A 9712-nucleotide genomic window follows, 5' to 3' on the forward strand; every position below is an offset into this window, starting at 1 on the left:
TTTTAATAGAATGATTCAATCACTTATTTTCAATTTTTAGTATTTATAAATGGTACAAAAGGTTAGCTTTGATTCACTTTTTAATGTACAGATATCTAGAAAAGTATTTTTAAATTGTAATTAGCTTGAACTTTTGCATAAAATTTTCTTTTTTCTACTTTTACTATAATTGGTCTGATAATTTGGCTTGAATGACTTTTATTCTTTAGGTTTTTTAAAGCCACAAGTTGTGTTTAATTCTTAACATCACACACATATTTGAAAAGTGTATATTTTTGTTTGACACAATTATATGGATACAGACATATGTAGATTTAGAGATAGAATCAACTTTGTCAGTAGTATTTTAAAATTTTCTCTACTGCTATTATCTGCCTGATCTGTTAATTTCTGAGAGGAGAAGGCCACATTATTATCGTGGGTTTTTATCTGATATGTGTCTATGCCATGTTGTACAAGGAATTAAAAATTAATTAATTATTAGAGAATTATGTTATTCTTATATACTCCTGTTGAAGTGAATTTTTTTATCAGTGTAAAACAACTCTCTTTACCCTGCTTAATGTTGGTTGCATGGAATTTCCTGTCATATTGGCATGGGCCAAGGATCAATAGAGCCATCACAGTGAGAATGTGGGTTAACTAGCTCCCCTATATGGTGAGGAGAATTATAAATGATTGTGCTCTTCCTAGAGTAAAATTCATCAATATAGTTAAAATTATAAGAACACTCATTCTATTTTAAAATTGAAATTTGTGTCCAGATAATTATAGATTTACATTCAGTTGAAAGAAATAATACAGAGAGATCCCACTTACCATTTTCCTATTTTCCACCAGTGGTAACATCGGGCAAAACTACAGCACAATAGGGCCCGGCCCAGTGGCACAGTGTTCAAGTTCACATGTTCCGCTTTGGCGGCCCAGAGCTCGCTGGTTCAGACCCCGGGAGCAGACCTATGCACCGCTTGTCAGACTATCCTGTGGCAGGCGCCCCACATATAAAGTAGAGGAAGATGGGCACAGATGTTAGCTCAGGGCTAATCTTCCTCAAATAATTAATTGATTAATTGAATATAATAATAAATAAATTAATTATTAATAAAAAATAAATAAAAACCTACAGCACAATATCACAGCAAAGATAATGGCATTGATATAGTCCACCGATCTCATTCAGATGTCCCCACTTTTACTTGCGCTCATTTGTGCACGTGTGTGCATTTGGTTCTAGCAAAGCTAATCACATGTATAGGTTCATATATTTACCACCAGTCAAGATGTAGAACAGGTCCATCATTACAAGAATCCCTCATATTGCCCTTTTACAATCATACCCTCCTCTCTCCCATTCCCCACCCTTTGTCTCTAACTCCTGCATTTATAACATTTTGTCATTTTTTAAATGTTACACAAAAAAGTCACATGCTATGTACCACTTGGAGATTGGATTTTTTTCCACCCTGGATAGTTCCCTGGAGGTTCGTCCAATTATTGCATGTATAAATAGTTCTCTCCTTTTTATTGCTGAGTAGTATTCCATGTATATATATATACCACAGTTTAATCATTCACCCACTGTAGGATATATGGACTGTTTCTAGTTTGGGGCTATTGTGCATAAAGCCACTATAAACATTCACATACAGCTGCTTGTATGAACATAGTTCTCATTTCTCTGGGATAAATGTCCGAGAGAAGAATTTTGGGATCATTTGTCAATTCCATGTTCAGTTTTATAAGAAACTGCCAAATTGTCTTCAAGGGTAACTGCATCATTTCACATTCTATCAACAGGATATTAGTGCTCCAGCTTCTCTGCATCCTCATCAGCATTTGGTAAGGCCACTGTTGTTTACTTTCACAAATCTGATCCACATATATTGATATCATATTATGGCTTGAATTTGCATTTCCCTGACGTCTCATAATATTGAATCTTTTCACAGGCTTATTTGCCATCTGCACATCATCTTCAGTGAAAAATATAATTGTGTCTTTTGCCTATTTTCTAATTGAATTTTTTTTTTGTTTACTATTGAGTTTTAAGTGTTCTTTATATATCTAGATACTAGTCCTTTGTTGGATGTGTGGCTTGCAAATATTTCTTCCCAATTTGTTGCTTGTATTGTATCTTCTTCACCTGGATTTTCTGAGAGGAAAAGGTTTTAACTTTGATGAGTCCTATTTATCAATTTGTTCTTTTATAGGTTGTGCTTTTGATATCAAGTCTAAGAAATCTGTGCCTAACCCTACATGCCAAAGTGGAGTTTTTTCTTTTTTCCTAAAGGTTTTATAGTTTTATGTTTTAAATTTAATTCTATAACCCATTTTGAATCAATTTTTGTGTAAGGCATGAGGTTTAAATTGAGTTTCATTCTCTTGCCTGTGGATATCCATCAGTCTAGCACGATTTGTCAAAAAGGCTATCCTTCTTTTGTTGAACAGCTTTTAATCATTTGTGAAAAATATGGAACACTTCATGAATTCACATGTCATCCTTATCCAGGGGCCATGTTAATCTTCTCTGTATCGTGTCAAATTTTTGTTATATCCATCACCAAAGGGAGCACTGCTCATACTTTGATTCTTCAGTTTGACTCATGGAAACTCATTTCTGAAGATGAACTTACATGTCCAAGGCTATTTAGTGCAGCATTATTTATAACAACAAATAAAATGGAGGGGGGGGGGTCCAAAAATAGTAGACAGGAAAAATGTATTAGTGTGTAACAAAGTACCCCAAAACTTAGCAACTGAAAACAGCAACATGTATTATGTCACAATGTCTATGACATCTGTCTTGCTTATCTGGGTTCTCTAGATGGGAGTCTGTCATAAGACTGCTCTCAGGTGGCAGCTGAAGCTGAGATTTAACTCTTGAAAGTTCAACTGGGGAAGGATCTGTGTTCAGCTCACTCATGCGTTTGTTGACAGGATTCAGCTCCTTGCAGGCTCTTGGCAAAGGGCCTCAGTCCCTCTTTGGTTGTTGGTAAGAGCCTACCCTCAGTCTGTTGCTGTGTGGGCCTCTCCATATGCAGCTTGCTTCATCATAATGAGCAAGCAGAGACAGTGTAAGAAAGTGCTAGGAGTCTTGTGTTACCTAATCTCAGAGGTGAGTTCCATTAATTTTGTTATATTCTATTCATTAGAAGCAAATTGCTAGGTCCAGCCCACACTCAAGGGGAAGGGATTACATAAGAGTGTGAATACCAGGAGGCAGAGATTCTGGGCTCTATATCAAAGCACCTATCACAATTAGTAAATTATTACACACTCATACAATTCAATACTATGCACCCATTGAACTTTCTATAGTAATTACACGGGATATGGTGTTGCTGTCATGGGTAATGAAAAGACCCTCAGTGACTTGTTACTCAATATATTGAGTATTCTAAAATATGTGGAACTGGAGCCCCAGAAGAAGATGAGAAAAATACTAGACAGAGAAAAATATTTGAAGGAATAATTGCTGAGAATTTTTTAAAGTAAGTCAAAAAATACAGACCCACAGATCCAAGAAGCTCAATGATCTTCCAGTAGGACAAAATGAAAGAAAGTTATACCAATGAACATTCTATTGTAACTTCTGGAAACCCATAAAAAGAGATAAATCTTAAAAGAAAGCGAAGAGGAAAAGATTCTCTCTCTGTGAGAGAAACAAACATGAGAATGATAGTTTACCTCTCATCAGAAATATTGCAAGTCAGAAGACAATGGAATAATACCTTTAAAATGCTGGAAAAAAAAATTTTCAACCTAGAATTATACATCCAGTGAAAATACTCTTCAAAATTTAAAATAAAATACAGACCTTTTCAGATAAACAAAAGTGAGAGAATCATCACCAGCTGAACTGTTACACAAGAAATGCTTAAGGAATTTCTTCAGACTGAAGGAAATTGATACAAGATGGAAAGCCAAGACTGCAGGAAGGAATGGAGAAGTTTAGAAACAGCAGATATGTGAATTATATATAAAATATATTTTCCTCATTTTTTAGTTTCCTTAAATAACATTTGATTATTGGAAGAAAGAAAATAATACTGTGTTGTGAAGTTTCAACATGTGTAGAAGTAAAACGTATGACAACAATAGCAGAAAGGATGGGAGGGCAATTAGTGGAAGCACATTAACTACTAAAACCAGCAAAACTACTAACTACTAAAGCCAGACATAAGAAATAGAGGATAAAATATTGAAATACTAAAAATTTTCAATTAGTCCAAGAGAAAAAAGAAACAGAACAATAAGAAAATAGAAAATAAATATGATAGTAGACTGAAACCCAACAATATCAGTAATAATACTAAATGTCATTAATGTTAGACTGAAAACTTAAGACTAAACTATATCGTGTCTACAAGAAGCACCCTTTAAATATAAAGACACAGATAAGTTAAAAGTAAAGGATAAAAAAAGATGTGTAAACAATGAGAGTGGTGATGCAGCTATTAAATCAGAGAAAGGAGAATTCAAGATAAAAATATTCCTAAAGATAAGCATTTCATAGGGACAAAGGGGCAATTCATGAAGAAGACATCCTGAATAAACTTGTGCATAACAACAGATCTTCAAAATACGTGAATCAAAAACAGACAAACTAATGGGAAAAACAGACAAATTTAGAATTGTAACTGAAGACATTTCTCTCTCCAGTAGTGGATAGAACAAGTAGAACCAAAAGAAAAAAAAAAGAAAACAACTTTAAGAAAATGGAATATTTGAATATTGCCAACCAATTTAACCTGAGCTGTATAAAACATGACAGCCAACAGAAAAATGCTATTAATTTCAAGTGCACATGGAAAATTCACCAAAATAGACTGTCTGTTGAGAGATTAAAGAAGACTCAATAAATATCATACATTGAAATTATACAGAGCATTTCTCTGAATATAACAGAATTAAATTATTAGAATTAAATTAGAAATTAAAAAACATAAAATATATTTTTTAAAACTCCACAGTATTTGGAAACAACAAAATATTCTAAACATGCCATGGATCAAAGATGCGATCACAGTGTAAATTATAAAGCATTTTAAATTAAATAATAATAAAAACACAACATTTTAAAATTTATGAGATACAGCTAAGCAGTACTTGAGGTAATTTTATAGCTTTAATTGCTTATATTAGAAAATTGAAAAGGTTTAAAATCAAAAATCTGTTAAACTGAAAAGTCTAGAAAAAGGACAAATTAAACCAAAAGTAAAGAGAAATAAGGAAATAATAAAAATATCAAAGAAAATCAGTAAAATAGATTACTTTTTTGAAATGATAAACTGCTAACCTCCTAGCAAGACCAATCAAGGAAAAATAAGTCACAAATTACCAATATCAGAAGTGAAACAGGAGTCATTACTATAGATCCTACAGACTTGAAAAGGATAATACAGGGATATTATGCCAATAAATTTGACAATTTGGATGAAATGGAAATATTATGTGAAAGACAATCATACAGCTACATCCAAGAAAAGTAGAACATATAATTTGTCCTATATGTTAAAGAAATTACATTCATCATAAAAAATCTTCCCACAAAGAAAGCTCCATAACCATATGGCTTCACTAGTAAGTTCTCTCAAATAATAATAGAATAAATAATATTGACCTTTCACAAACTCTTTCAAAAGAGTAGAGGAGGAGGAAACATTTCCCATATTATTGTATAATCCTCTTACCAAAATCAGACGAGGACATTATAAGAACAGTACAGACCAATACCCCTCATTAACATAGATAATAAAATCCTTTCCAAAGTATTAGAAAATTTAATCCAGCAATATGTAAAAAATATAATACATCTCAAACAAATGAGATTATCCCCAAAATGCAGGGCTGGTTTAACATTTGAAAACCAATTGTTATCCACCACATTAAAAAATAAAACAGAACTATCACACGATGTTTCTAAAAGACCTGGAGCAAAGTCCTTTGATAAAATTTAACACCACCTGTTTCCAGCAAAACAGAAATAATAGGAAACTTCCTGAATCTGATAACGAACGTCTACAGAAAACTTACAGCTGAAAACCTTCTTAATGATGAACCACCCATAGATTTCCACCTAAGATCAGGAAGAAGGTAAGGATGTCTGCTCTCACTGTACTGGGAGGCCTAGCCCATTCAGTAAGGCAGAGGCATAACAGAAAAGGAAAAGGCGTAACAACTGGAAAGGAGGGTGGAAAACTCCGTCTTCACAGATAACATTGTTATATATGGAAACAATCCTGAGGCGATCACAAAAAATAAATACTACTTGAGCTAAGAAGTGAATTTAGTAATGTGACAATACACGAGGAGAATGTACAAAATACAGTTGTATTTCTACCTATCAGCAATACAAAATTGGATTAAACAATTTAAAAATAGCACTCAAAAAACAAAATACTTAGAGATAAATTTAGCAAAAGATGTGCAAGAAATTTACCCTAACAACTACATACCATCGAGAGACATTTTTAAATATATAAACAAATAAAGAGTTATACCTACATTTTGGATTGAAAATCTCAATACTTCCAAGATGTCAATTCTTCCCAAACTGATCTTTTCATTCAATTCTGCACCAAACTAAATCAAAGAATCCAAATTGAAAAGCTGAATCTAAAAATTATGTAAAAATACATCTGTTAGAGACAAAGCAATTTTGAGAAAGAAAAACAAAAGCTTTTAAGACTTGTTATGAAGTGATAGTAAAAGAGATACCGTGCTTTTGGTATAAGGAAAGACAAAGAGATCGATGGATCAGGATGAAAGAATCTAGAAATAGATCCACATCTAGAGAGTCAATAAATGTTTGACAAATGCACCAAAGTAATTCAATGGGGAAATAATAGCCTTTTCAACAAGAAGTTCTGAACCACGTTAATATCAGTATGGAAAAAAATGATCTTTAATTCCTACCAGGCACCACAGACAGTAATTAGCTCAACGTAAACTGCAGACCTAAACCTGAAAGCTAAAAGTGTAGATGTCCTAGAAGAAAAGAGAGGAGAATATCTTCATGATTTCAGGGCAGGCAAAGATTTCTTAGCAACAACCACAAAACATTAAATTTAATTCCATCAAAATTATAAATCTTTGCTCATCAAAAGATATTGATAAATAAATGAATAGGCAAGCCAAAACTGGGAGAAATATGGCAACTTACTTGTATTTAGAAATATAAAGAAGTCCTGTGATGCAATAATAAGGTATCCCAATACTATTGGGCAAAAGACTCCAACACGTACTTCATAAAGGAACATACATGGATGGCCCATATGCACATAGCACAGTGCTCAACATTGATAGTCACCAGGGACATACACACTACAACCCTAGTGAGATACCACTTCAAACTCCACACAGGTTCAAGTTAAAATGACCACATCAAACGTTGCTGAGGCTGCGGAGCACCTGCAACTCTCACACACTGATGGGGGTAGAGCAAAGTGGTATAGCTACTTTGGAAACTCATTTGCCAGTTTCTTACAAAATTACACACACGCTTACCTCATGACCCAGAATTCCACTCCTTGGTATTTACCTAAGAGAAATAAAAATATATATCCACAAAAAGACTTGCACAACAATGTTAATGGCAGCAAAAAAACAACTCAAATATCCATCAACAATAGGATAAATTGTGGTATTTTCATACAATAGTGTACCACTCAGCAATGAAAGAGTAAACTATTAATACATGCAACAATATGGAAGAATTTTTAAAGCATTATTCTGAGGAAAAGAATGCCTATTGCATGAGGCCACTTTATGAAACAAGTGAAACTAGTCTATGGTGATAGAAATCAGAGCTGTGCTCATCTCTGGAGAGAGGCAGCAAGAATTTATTCGGAAGGGTCATGGAGGAACTTTCTGGAGTGCGTAAATGCTCTATATTTTGATACGGATGTGGATGTGGACATTTTTCAAAACTGATCAAACTTCATATTTAAGGATCTGTGCATTTCACTCTACGTTAATGATACATCAGTAAAATTTTTAAATCTTAGCTGATAACCCTCTTTTTGGCAAACTCCTGCTTATTAGTTGCAGTCCTCAAAATGGACCCCCCAACCAAGACCCCACAATCTTATTTTGCAGCCGCTAACCTGCCAAGAGAATGAAACGGCAAACTCCAGTCTGATAGAGCTCCATGTGCATTTTTTTTCTCCAGCCACATTTCCTTGCATCTGCAACACTACCCCATAGAAAGAGAACAGATAAGAAAGCCAGATGGAATCTCACCCGAATTTATTACTGAAATAGTTCCCAGGTGAATGGCAGTACCACCTCTCTTTCATAGGCAGATACAATAGTTTACCTCTTTATGAATACTTTAAAGACTTCTCTGATTTGAAAATTTATTAAATTTTCGCTAAATTTTGATTTGTTCTGTGTGTAAGTTCCAGCCGGTTCATACACTTGAAATAGCAAGTGCTAAAACTGCTCAATATTTTTGTCAGCACAAGTGCCTCCCATCTCATCTTGTCCCCAGGCCCTGTCAGCACCCTCTCTGGAGTCTCCGACTCCATGGCCCAGGGTAGAGGATCTCTCAGCAGAGAGTTAGAAATGTCTCAAGAAACTCACCCCCCTCAGGTACGCGGTTTCACGGCTCTCTTCCCAACAATGAAAATAAATGGACAATTCTTTAGTGAAAGGCAGCTGGAAAGTCGTACTTGGGTTCGGATCAGTAACTTTGGGTTTGGATCCCTTGGAAATAAGCTCTTCAACCATGCTAATCAATAATTTCAAAAGTTCGGAGAAGTCTGTTTCTAAATTGTTAAGCAAGAAAAGTAAAATGCAACCGACGGTGTTCTGCTTGTGTTGGAATTTCGGTGAAACGTCATCCCTTATTCTCAAAAGACAAACATGCAGGTAACACACGTCAGTCTACCTCATTACACCCCCCCGAAGTCCGCTACCCTCAGACTCTAGTATTAGTTGAGTGCAAATTATTAATGTCATGTTAAACCAACATGAAGAGAGGGCGATCAGATGTCATTGTGTTCTCTCAGGGAAGCCCATCTGTCAGCCTTCATCAATCCTTGCCACTTTGAAGTGAATTAGGGTCCAAAGCACAGGAATTTGCCAAAGGAGAAAATTCCAAAATGCTGACAAACACACTAACTGCCTCCCCCGCAAACGCACCCCAAACCCAGCTGCCCATCCATTGGGTTGGGGAGATGAGGTCCCATTAGACACGATGTCATGGTGTGACAGGATCCAGAAGATCTAGTTACCTGTCCCAACTCAACCACCGTGTCACCATGCAGGTCCTCCACTGTCATTCTCCCTCGCTCTTCTTGTCTGACAATGTTGGGTTAGCAAGTCTAAGAATTACAGGATCACTAAACATGTAAACCAACTAAGGGGACTCACCTGAACACTCCCCCCTCAAACCTCAGACTTACCTGCATGTTTCTGTCTTCCTCCTTCCTTTGTGTTGCAGTGAGCAGCTTTCCTCACGCCGAAGGCCAATTGCTCCTCCTGTGCTTTGGCTCCCAGCCTCTCTTATCTTCTAGACAATGGTTGCTAACCAAGACTGCACATTTGAATCACCTGGTGAGCTTTTATTTAAAAAAGAAATGTCCCTGTCTCACCCAAGAAGGTAGCTCTGGGGAGATAGGCATAGTGGTTGGGGGCATCAGCATTTTTTCAGAGTCCTCCGGGCAATTTGAACGCACAGCCAGAGTTGAGAAACTCTGATCTGGGA

At 35.5% G+C, this 9712-nt stretch overlaps 1 non-coding gene across 1 annotated transcript; it reads right to left on the reverse strand.

Annotated features, from left to right (window-relative positions):
- Positions 1–2464: 2464 nt before the first annotated feature.
- Positions 2465–2570, reverse strand: LOC123281357 (U6 spliceosomal RNA). Its single transcript, XR_006520793.1, has one exon. It is a non-coding gene; the product is annotated as a U6 spliceosomal RNA (small nuclear RNA).
- Between the last annotated feature and the right edge of the window lie 7142 nt (positions 2571–9712).

The sequence above is a fragment of the Equus asinus genome, chromosome 26, assembly GCF_041296235.1.
Source record: "Equus asinus isolate D_3611 breed Donkey chromosome 26, EquAss-T2T_v2, whole genome shotgun sequence".
Taxonomy (NCBI): domain Eukaryota; kingdom Metazoa; phylum Chordata; class Mammalia; order Perissodactyla; family Equidae; genus Equus; species Equus asinus.